The sequence below is a fragment of the Tupaia chinensis genome, unplaced genomic scaffold (genome assembly GCF_000334495.1).
Source record: "Tupaia chinensis unplaced genomic scaffold, TupChi_1.0 Scaffold000477_1, whole genome shotgun sequence".
Classification (NCBI taxonomy): Eukaryota; Metazoa; Chordata; class Mammalia; order Scandentia; family Tupaiidae; genus Tupaia; species Tupaia belangeri.
Window position 1 is genome coordinate 3,592,392 of NW_006159986.1, and position 11,258 is coordinate 3,603,649.

At 47.8% G+C, this 11,258-nt stretch overlaps 1 protein-coding gene across 2 annotated transcripts in view; it reads right to left on the reverse strand.

Annotated features, from left to right (window-relative positions):
• Positions 1–11,258, reverse strand: part of RAB5C (RAB5C, member RAS oncogene family) — a 29,728-nt gene that overhangs the window by 10,002 nt on the left and 8,468 nt on the right. The window lies entirely within an intron of this gene.

The window sequence follows — 11,258 nt, forward strand, 5'->3', positions numbered from 1 at the left end:
GAAAGAGAAAGGACACCCTCCACAGTGTCTGGTCACGCTGTGATCCCCTTCCTCCAGTCCACCAGGATCCTGGGCATACACGAGCAGGCCTGGCATGTTTTCAGGCTGACCGGGAAGGGGACTTGAACTACAGTCAGCACGCGGCCTCCAGCTCTGCAGTCTGATACACCATCGTCAGCTGTGCCACAGAGGCTGGGCCAAAATGTGATTTTTTTTTTTTTTTTTTAACAAGCTATTGCATCAGGGGACACAACTCCCACCCAGTGGTCTTCATACTGTCTGCACATCAAAGCCATCTATGGAGCCAGTCCCCTGAGAAACTGAAGGTCAGAGAGGGCCTGGTATCTGCAGGTGCCACTAAAGCCCAGCCAGGGCCAGCAGCTGGCATGGCAAGAACGAGCACAGGAAGCGGCTTCAGGTAGCAGACTACCTGGCGATAGTGTGACTGTCTCCTGCCACTTCTGGGTCACCCTGCAGAAGCCACCTGAGCTGAGCCTCAGTGTTCTCATCACTAATGACATATCAGGGCACATCAGGGCTCATGACAACGTCTTGCCAAGCATCTTGCACACACAATGGTGAGTAAACAGCAGGTAATAGTATTGCTATGATTTTTTTTTTAATTGCCAGAGGGCATCTGCACTCACCAGAGAGAGAGAGAGAAAGGGAGAGAGCACTCCCAATGGGGCGTGGTCACACCACAATCCCTTATCTTCCTTTTCTCCATCCGTCAGGATTTGGGTGGGCATGCACATGTGCCCAGTATGTTTTTCAAGCTGCCAGGCCAAGATCTGAATAGCATTCAGCCATTTGGGAATCTGGTTCTCTAAACCACGAGGCTGTAGGGCCAGCCCTGACATAATTATTTATTAAACCTTCTCTAAGACTACTAGTATGGGACCAGCAGATGGTGTAGTGGATAGTCACTGGACTCCCACGTAGTTGACCACAGTTCGAGTCCCAGACATGGCACCTTCAAACACAATGGGCACACATATGTGTGTGCCCAAACTCCCAAGAGCAGAACGGAGAAGGGATTGTGGTGTGGCCATACTCCTGGAGAATGACTTCTCACATTCTGTCTCTCTGTCTCTATCTGCCTCTCAGGTGAGTGCACTAATGCTACAGCAAAAATCTCTCAAAAAAGAAAAATTTTAAAAAGACTACTGGTGAGCAGATAGACTCTACCTGGCATAAGTCAGCTGGTGAAATGTGCTGCCCGGTCACTAGTCTGGCCTCTCAGAGCCACCTGCACAGGCACGCATGGCCTGTTTATGGTCTGTTGCCTCGTGTTTCCCTGGCCCCACTCAACGATCATGTGAGCAAAGGTACTCAACCTTCCTAGATAATAAAGCACCCAGGAAGCCAATTTTGCCATAAAGACACGTAGAGATAGAGGGGTGTCTAAGGCAGGTGAAGCCCAGACCCAGGGCCCCAGGAAGCTTTCTGCCCTCCTCTCCCAAGATTGGGAAACCAAAGCCATATCCCTGGCAGGGAGTAAAGGTGAGTTCATGCACTGAGCTGTCCTGACTCTTGTAGGTGGCAATCTCACCGGAAATCTTTCCTCTTGAGCCAGTGGTAAAAATAATCCACCAGCACAAACAGGTGATGGGATTATACCCAAGAATGACATATTAGGAGCCTTTTGTGACACAAAAATCAAATTATCCCTAAAAGCTAAAGTTATAGTTCAAGTTTCTGATAATATACACAGCAGGTCAAGGACTATTTTCATGAGTGTAATGGTATAGGTTCAGAACCCATGGCAAGGCTCTCCTGGCCACGACCCATTTCCCCACCAGAACCCTGATATGCGCAGGGCCACCAAGAACGAACACCGGTCCCAACTCACGCCTTCCACAGGAAGGGGCAGAGAATGCAAAGGCATGGGGATACCCTATTCAGTGCACCTTTTCCCACAGTGCATGGGCAAGAGTGGGAGGGATCAAAGCTTTTCAATGCTTGGCTCCATACATACGCTGTACTAAGGCCAAGCGGGGAGAGAAAGAGAAAGAAAAAGTAGACACTGCTCTTCCTTGCCCTGTGGTTGCCTCTGCTCTGGACACTACAGGTCAGTGGGTCTCAAATTTTTCTCCCACAATCACCCAGGGTGTTTAGAAAATAATACTGACCAACTGAGTTTGGATCTCTAGAGGAAGAGTACATAAGTCAATGTTTTTAAAAGAAGTTCCCCAAGTAACTATAAGCAAACAAGTGAAGCACAACAGCTACAACTGATACAGAAAGGAGTGAGGCACCCCAGAGACAGAGAGGCGCCCCCCCACCCCAACAGCACCGAGAACAATATGGTTGAATAGGATTGGCAGGAGTGTCGTGGTTTTCCTTACTCAACAACTGAAGCATTCCCAAGACACCAGATGTTGCTGGACTGTCACCCCTCTCCCTGGCCTCCATCAGAAACTTTTACCTTTCCCTTCTCTAACGCATGAAGTCACCCGCTTCATACTTTTTGTTCTTCCTGATAAAAAGGGTGAGCAATTCCAGCTGACGGGTGTCTCTTGTGTTTCCTGTTTGCTTTACAGACTTCCTCTAGCTGAGAGTCCCAGCACGGCCTGGATTGTGAGCTGATTAGGGAAACCAATCAGACTGTTGACTACAGGGTGGGTGGAGACTTGCTCACTCATGGTTGGCAGGGATGCCCCAAGAACCAAGTGACCCCACCCCACCCCGCCAAGTGGCCCCCTGGAATTGGGCTCCAGCTCTATTTTACTGGGGGTAGGGGTGACAACATTCCTGGATATTTAACACCAGATAAGTCAAAAAAAAGAAGGCAGAAACAACTTGTTAGCTTAAAGAGAACAGAAGCATGGGACACAGAGCAGTAATTAGGCTCAAAGGCTAAAGGTGAAGACATGAAAAGAGAGGCAAAGGAGCCACGGTTTTCCAAATGCTCAGATGAGCTGGGAGATGATTTACCTACACTGCAGGGGAAAACCACCACCAGTGACACACAGGACAGAGGCCAGATTCCCAGCAGGGCCACCCCCGACTTATAGCTGATTGTAGACCCAGAGGGAAGATCTGAAGTCACACAAGTCATATAAGGTATCCACATGCCTTCCCCAGCATGACTAACAGGTTAGGACTTGGGAGTCAGAACTGGGTATGGTTAAAGCCCGGCTCCACGGTTTACTAGATTAGCCGTGTGACCTTGACCAAGCCACACATTTCTATAAAATGGTATTATTTAATACAAATTGCCCTAGGGATGCAGAGGTGAACTGAACTAGCATCAGGCTGGAGGTTAGGGCCCGACAGCAGCGGGTCGTTACACTAGAGGCTGTCTAACTAGCTCTGGCTCCTCATTGATTGTTGGAGCTTAGAGAGACCGCAAAAGACTAATCCTATTTTCATTAAGTACAGAGAAGGAAGGGAAGGTGAGGCGAGGTGAGGTGACCTACACAGGGTCACACAGCCACCTGGTGACAGAGCCTAAGCCTAAGACTCAACTCAAGCAAGGCTCCTCTATCAGAGAAAGAAAGAAAAAAAAATAAGAATAGTAACAGTGTCACTATATTTACTGAGAATAACAAGGATGGCAACCTTCTACACAGGGTTTAATACAATACGGCTTTCAGCTAGGGGAAAATGTTCTGATCAAACTAAAAACACTGCTGGATAGAAAAGTTGTATATCTTGATTTAGGCGGTAAGCAGACGGGTGTTTACACATGTAAAAACCCATCAAGCTATACTTTTTTTTTTTGAGAGGTTTTTGCCATAGGGCGCGTGTGCTCACCAGAGAGACAGAAAGAGACAGTGAGATAGAAAGCGAGAAATCACTCCCCAGGGGGGATGGCCATGCTGCAATCCCTTCTTCCCCTTTCTCCTCTTGGGATCTTGGGCATGCACGCACACATGCCCAGTGTGAGTTTAAGCCACCAGGTCCAGGACTCGAATCCTGGTGACTACATGGGAGTTCAGTGACATAGCCATTACACTAACTGTTGGTACCCAAGCCATACTCTTAAAATTTGTAACCGTATTATACATAAGTTACAAGTTAGTAAAAAGGTAAAAGATGTTGCTGACAGAGAATTTTATATATAAGAATGAAAAATTAAAGTTCGGAAATGATTTGAAACCAATCTAGCTCTTCTGTATGTGAAATATTTCCTGCTCCCCTTTTAGTACAAAAGAATTCAGAATTATGTTAAAGATAATAAAAAAGACAACGCCAAAACTATAGACAGAAGTCCAAAAGAGAACAAAGATACCCAAATGTTACACACAAGGGGCAAGAAAAAGGGATTCCACGTAAAAACATTTGATTGATACATATACATGAAGGATCTTCAAAAAGCTCGTGGAAATGGATATTTTGAAAAAAACTATAAACAGATTTCAAAATTTTTCTAGCAAAATAAAAATTCTATTTTCCCACAAGTCTGTGAAGTCCCTTGTACTAAGAATATTTTTGTTTGGGAGTTGGCAGGTGGCATGGTGGTTAAGGCACCGGATTCCCACACGGCCGACCACAGTTCAAGTCCTGGACCTGATGGTTTGCTTTCTCATTTTCTTCAGGGCCCTGCCAGGGCCCTTCCTCTGTAAAAACACCATGAAATCCTTCTTTGGGCTCCAAGCTGCTTTCTCAGCTCTCAACGACAGATGGGCCCAGAGAGAAGCAGAGTCAGCGTGAACTTTCAGGCACGGAGCATGGAAATCTCTAGTCCCCACTTCCACTCCCCTCCTCTATCTCTCTCATTGAATTTAAAATATAATAATAAATAAAAATTGGAAAAAAACATATTTTTGTTTGAACTTAACTGTGGGCTAAATAATTTTAAGGTTTTTTAAGCTTCATAATAAAGAGAAGCTGACACTTAGGTCTAAAGAGGTTACAATGAAGTATGGTGTTTAAATCTGCTACACTCCACAAGGCTGACTATACAGTTTGTTTGAGTCCTGGACCCAGCACCTTGAAAAATACACCAGTTGCATGTGCATGTGTGCCCAAAATCCTGAGAAGAGAATGGAGGAGAAGGCACTATGGCATGAACATTTCCCATGAGGAGGGGTGTTTTCTCACTTTCTCTCTCTCTCTGTCTCCTGGAAATGCACCCTCTAGCAAATTTAAAAAAAAAAAAAAAAAAAAAAAGGATGTCCTGTAATCCCAACCAGCCCAGAGAATATCTGCAAAGGAAAAAGGGTTTAGTGGCTAGGGGATGGAATCAAAGAGAGGAGCGTCCCCCTATGTGACCAGAACCATAAAACTGCTGTGCACAGGGTCTGCTGTGCACAGGGTCTGCGTCTCACCGGGGAGTGCGACAGAGGAAGCTTGGCCTGGAAGCCAGAAGCTTAACAGCCCAGGTTGAGATCTGGAGAGGACCAACAGGGTGTGCTGGGCCAGGGCTGGAGGGAGGCAGCGGTAGAAGGGGTGCTGCCTTTGTACAGCCACGGGAAGATAACTGTCTAAGGGAAAGGGAATTAAATCATCCCTGTGGGGTCAGCTGGGTTCCCACCACTGGGACAGGCCCTTGAATATGTCCCAGTCCATCCATCTCCTTAGCTGGGCCTCGTTACATTTCATTCCCCTTTCCAGTGCCTAGACTTTCGCAGACAGCGAGGTTCCAGTGGAGTCCTCAAGAGCCCTGCTGAGCCCCCCAACTCTACCAATGCCTGCAAAAGGGGCACCAACAGTTTAAATCCTGGACATACATCACCGAGTGGTCCTTCGCCACACACTGCTGGGCTGGGCCTGAGGCTATGCCAGGAATTTGGGGGACAGGGCCCTGCAGCCCTTTCCCTCATGTTGGCTCCTGCAGCCCTTTCCCTCATGTTGGAAGGCCTGGGTATCACTGGGGACAAGTGGCAAAACTGAATTAAGTGGAAGTCATCCTTGAGGGACAGACCCCCAGCATCCCAGGGCCCTGCCTCTGTAAAAACACCATGAAATCCTTCTTTGGGCTCCAAGCTGCTTTCTCAGCTCTCAACGACAGATGGGCCCAGAGAGAAGCAGAGTCAGCGTGAACTTTCAGGCACGGAGCATGGAAATCTCTAGTCCCCACTCCCACTCTTCCTGCACTCACAGGGAGGAAGACTGCAGGGGTGGAGTGTAGGGGGAGCTCTATATATCTGCTGACACAGTGTGGTCAGTGTGGTCTGCCCACACCATCCCCGGGCAGGCCTCAGGATTTGTGGGCAGCTCTCAGATGCTCAGTCATTGTCCCTGCCTGCCAAGAGAGGAGCCAGGGGTGTAGGTGGCAAGGAAGCGTATGAGGGAGGCCAGACAGTCGGGGGCCTGCCCACAACTATCCCACGCCTCCTGGCTATAAGAGGCCCCAGGCGGGCCTAGGCCCAGCACTGCCACCCCTGAGAGCCTATTCTCCCTAGCGGATCTGGCCTGCACCAGCAGGGCTGTGGCCGGTTCTCTGCTCTCATCTAGGGCTGCTCTGTAAGAAGCCTCCAGCAAAGGCTCAACCCAACACGTGGCACTTTGTGCAGCACAGACGCAGCCAAGTCTGGCCACACGGTGTGGTAGGATGCCACAGCTGTGTGGTGGCTCAAGTCCCACCAGCCAGCTCTTCAATTGCCAATACCAGGTAGGATGCTACAAAGAGTGCCAGCCAGAACAAAGGCCTCCAGGCTGCTGTGCTGGGGCGCACGCCTCAGGTGGAAGTCAGCCGGGATACAGGATTGCTGCTGCAGCTGCGCCACGATCCTCATAGTTACCCCGTATTTGCTGAACTCATGCACTTAGCACCCACCTAGGGCGTTTCTAACTGAACTATCATCAATGGAGGGTGCGTCTTCTTGTGTCTGTCTTAGAAGGCCTCCTGCAGGGACCAGGAGCACCCGTCAGGACAGCTGCCACTTCCGCTAAGGCACCAGGCCCAGAAAAGACTCCAAAAACCTCTGTTGAAAGTCAGGGTCATCAGAGGCACCTGTTGACTCAGCTACTCACACCAACCCCTGGCAGCCCTCGGCAGACCTCTGTCTTTAGGGGGGAAAAAAAGGAAGAAAGAAAGGAAGGAAGGAAGGAAGGAAGGAAGGAAGGAAGGAAGGAAGGAAGGAAGAAATCAAATTTAAATCATTGTCCTTAGCTCCTAAAGAGAGCAGAATTCATGTCTGTAAGGAGAGCAGACAAATTCCTCTTGCTCAGACACCACACGCACACACTGTGGTCAGACGCTACCCAACCCAAGATCTGAGGTCCAAGTTCTCACTGTGAAATCTGAAAGGCAATGGCTGCTCTCAGAAGCCTAGATGCCAAAGAACAATATTTTAGACATATTTTTTTCTTAATGTCTGCTGACCAAACTGTAGAAGGGTGCTGGGTGAAGAAATCAGGCAGTAAATAGGTCCAAACAAGTTTTAATGAATGAATCACACTCCTATTGCCATGGTCCCAAATTTTCATGAGGTTAACGTAAATCACAAGAGACTGGAAAGGGTAGGAAGGAAGGAAGGAAGGAAGGAAGGAAGGAAGGAAGAAATCCAATTTAAATCATTGTCCTTAGCTCCTAAAGAGAGCAGAATTCATGTCTGTAAGGAGAGCAGACAAATTCCTCTTGCTCAGACACCACACGCACACACTGTGGTCAGACGCTACCCAACCCAAGATCTGAGGTCCAAGTTCTCACTGTGAAATCTGAAAGGCAATGGCTGCTCTCAGAAGCCTAGATGCCAAAGAACAATATTTTAGACATATTTTTTTCTTAATGTCTGCTGACCAAACTGTAGAAGGGTGCTGGGTGAAGAAATCAGGCAGTAAATAGGTCCAAACAAGTTTTAATGAATGAATCACACTCCTATTGCCATGGTCCCAAATTTTCATGAGGTTAACGTAAATCACAAGAGACTGGAAAGGGTTGGGAGTGAGAGTGCAAAAGAACTATGGGTACTTTTTTTTTTTGGAGAGGTTTTTGCTATAGGGCACATGCGCTCGCCAGACAGACAGAGACAGAGAGACAGAAAGCGAGAAATCACCCCCCAGGGGGGATGGTCACGCCGCAATCCCTTCTCCTCCATTCTCCTCCTCTTGGGATCTTGGGCACGCACACACATGCACCTGGCGTGAGTTTTAAGCCACCGGACTCGGGACGCAAACCGCGGTCAATTACATGGGAGTCCAGCGACATAGCCATTACACTAACTGCTGGTTCCCAACTATGAGTACTTTTTGCAGATAAAGGACCACAATACAAAATTCTCGAAGGCTGAACGTACCTTTAACCACACTTAACATCGAACCTAACACATAGTAGGTGCTCACAAATATGGTGAGCTGAGCATGTGACAAAGGTATGGTTTGGCACGTAAACAGGAGCAGTGGAGGCTTAAAAACACGTTTATCTGCCACGTGGCCCTGGTCCTCTAAGAGCCATAGCCTGGTCAAGGAAATGCCTCCCTTCCCTGACAGGACTTCTCTTTCCTGCTGCACAGGAGTAAGGAGCACAAGCACCAGAGGAGACACACTTTGGTTCAAGTTCTGGAGCTACCGCCTCCTAGGGTGGTCTTGTATGGTGTCACTGAGACAACTTCCCACCCATCTCCCAGGACTTTGCGGAAGATGATGCATGTGAGACTCTCAGTAAAGGGCCTGGCTCTCAGGAGCATTCAGCAGTGTCCATGGGGCAGGGAAGTCCTTCCTCTGAAGTCCCTGGGAAGGAAGTGATTCATCATTCCTGATATACAGGACACCATGCACATTCCTAGCACCTCCAGGTTCCCTGGACCCCATTCTTTAGCACCCCTCATTCAGAAATGTCCTGTCAACAAGTATAATCTTGTATTCTCTGCAGACTGGATCCCAGAGCCACAAGTATGGAGTGGGGAGGAACCACCACCATAAGTCCCACAACACCAAGCATCTTAAAGTCCAAGGCCCTTCCTTCCATCTCAAAGCCTCTTTCAGGAAAGAGAAGTAGTAGCTCAGTTGCAGAGAGGGGGAGGGGACAGGAATAGGGTAGCTGACAAAGAAACCAGAGTTCCTTTTAAAAACCAGGCTGCAAATGCTAGAGGTTTGGAAATTGGCGTCATTAATCACCACAGCAGCCTGAGAGGCTCAGAAGCAATCTGATGACTAGGAAGCAGCCAGGACTAGGCAGGCCACCCACACCCTCCTCTACGACGCCTCTGACAGAGTCACCTGAAGGGGACACACACAGCTATGAATAGAAGGCAAGAGGCTTGTAAGCCAACTCCTGTTAGGATCCCAAGTTAGTGTTTCCAGCAGGGCTCAAGTTACACATCTTCAGAGAGATGACAGTACAACTGAAGGATTTAAACTATTCAATGATTCAGGATCACAACTCAAAGTGACAGCCTGCCTTGAGCCTGCCTAGAGCCACAAATCCTGCACAATCCCTCCCACAGGGCCAGCCTGTTTTTGAATGGCAGCAAAAGATGCTGGCCCAGAACATGGGAAATCTCTCAGGCGATTCAGTGTCCAGAAGGTCTGGCTGGAAAATGTAGCATCCAAAATAGAGAATGATTGTGTACATATCTTCTCAACTAGAGAGTAAACTCTACAGTGAAGCCCGAATCTGGGGTTGGCCTGGTGCTTAAGGCAACTAGATCCCATATGGCCAAACACGCCGTTAACTCCTGGACCCCACAACTTGAAAAACACACCAAATATGTGTGCATACATGCCCCAAATCCTGACAGGATGGAGAAGTAGAGAAAGGATCGCAGCATGGCTGTGCTCCATTGCGGAGTGCTTTATCCCTCTGTCTGTCTCTCCTCTGCCTCTCTGTGGTGAGCGCTCATGCCCTCTGACAAAACAAAAATTGACCAATTTTTGGATCAGTCACAGCATCAGGCAGGTGTAGAGTATGAACGAGTGTGTGGAGGAACAACTGTGAGTGAATGCGGCCTGCAGTAGGGATCAACTCGAAGGTGATTCACAACTGGACTTCCCAGGTACACCCAACTTTATCCTAGTCCATGGCCTTCAGTGACTATGACAAACCGGCAAAAGAAGAAACAATGTGAACCCATCTGCATTATTCCGTATCACAGTATTTGAGAGACAATGTGGTCTTGGAGAGACAGGTGATTCAAGGATTGGGGTACGAAATACACAAAGAGAGTCTGGAGCATCTTGTGGTACCAGGAAGTGAGAAAGTGCTAAGAAATAAACAAACAAACAAACTCACAAGGACAGGAGTAAGTCAAAGACAGCTGAAAGAGCAACCAGTGACCAGAGCTAGAATAATCTGAGCAATAAGTCGAATGGATTAGAAACCAAAGTGTACAATAAGTATTCACAAGTCCTCACTGATATTAAGTACTGGATAAATAAATGCATGAGGGAGAAAAGACACGTCTTCTGTATAGAAAAATTAAAATATTCAGGGGACAGGCAGACACAGTAATACTGCAACTGGACCTGCATGGGAAGGTCTTGGCTTCAACTGCTGGGAGATCCCTGAGCACACTTGTGCTCATGGTCTGGGATAGTTGAAACAGGGGGTAGGTTATGGCATGATAATCCTGTTGGGGATGCCTGTCTTTGTGTCTCTCTTCCCCTCTCTGATGGAAAAAAAGGGATTAAAAAAAATTTAATAACTCATGTAGCTAATCCAGTCTTAAGAAGGAGAGGTACAGGGCTAACAGGTGGCATTGTGGTTAAGGTGCTGGACTCCCACATGGCTGACCATGGTTCGAGTCTCAGACCTGGTGGCTTGCTTTCTCACATACCCCATCAAATTAAAAAAATAATAATAATAAAATGTAATAAATAATTCTAAAAAAGGGGGGAAGGCATAATTCCCCATTCCTTACATGTTGACTTAAGTCGTGACTTCCTTCCTGAGAGTACAATATGAAGGGGAAAGGAGCTAGAATAACTTTACAGTTAAGAAGCCTGACAAGCATCACATCAGCCAGGTGATCAAGGTTGACACTGACCATGGTAAGTCAGGTTGGTTGTATATACCCTTGATATGACGTTACAAAAATGGCACTTCACCTCTGTGGTCTTACTCTCAAAAATTCATAACCCAAATCCAATCATGGGAAAAAGCACTGGACAAATCCCAGTTAAGGGGATGCTCTAGAAAGCACTTGACCCATATGCTCCAAACTGTCAAAGTGAACAAAAACAAGGGAAGTCTAAGAAACTGTGATAGCTGGGAACCAGCAGTTAGCGTAATGGCTATGTCGCTGGACTCCCACGTAGTCGACCGCGGTTCGTGTCCCGGACCCGGTGGCTTAAAACTCACGCCGGGCACGTGTGCGTGCGTGCCCAAGATCCCGAGAGGAGAATGGAGGAGAAGGGATTGCGGCGTG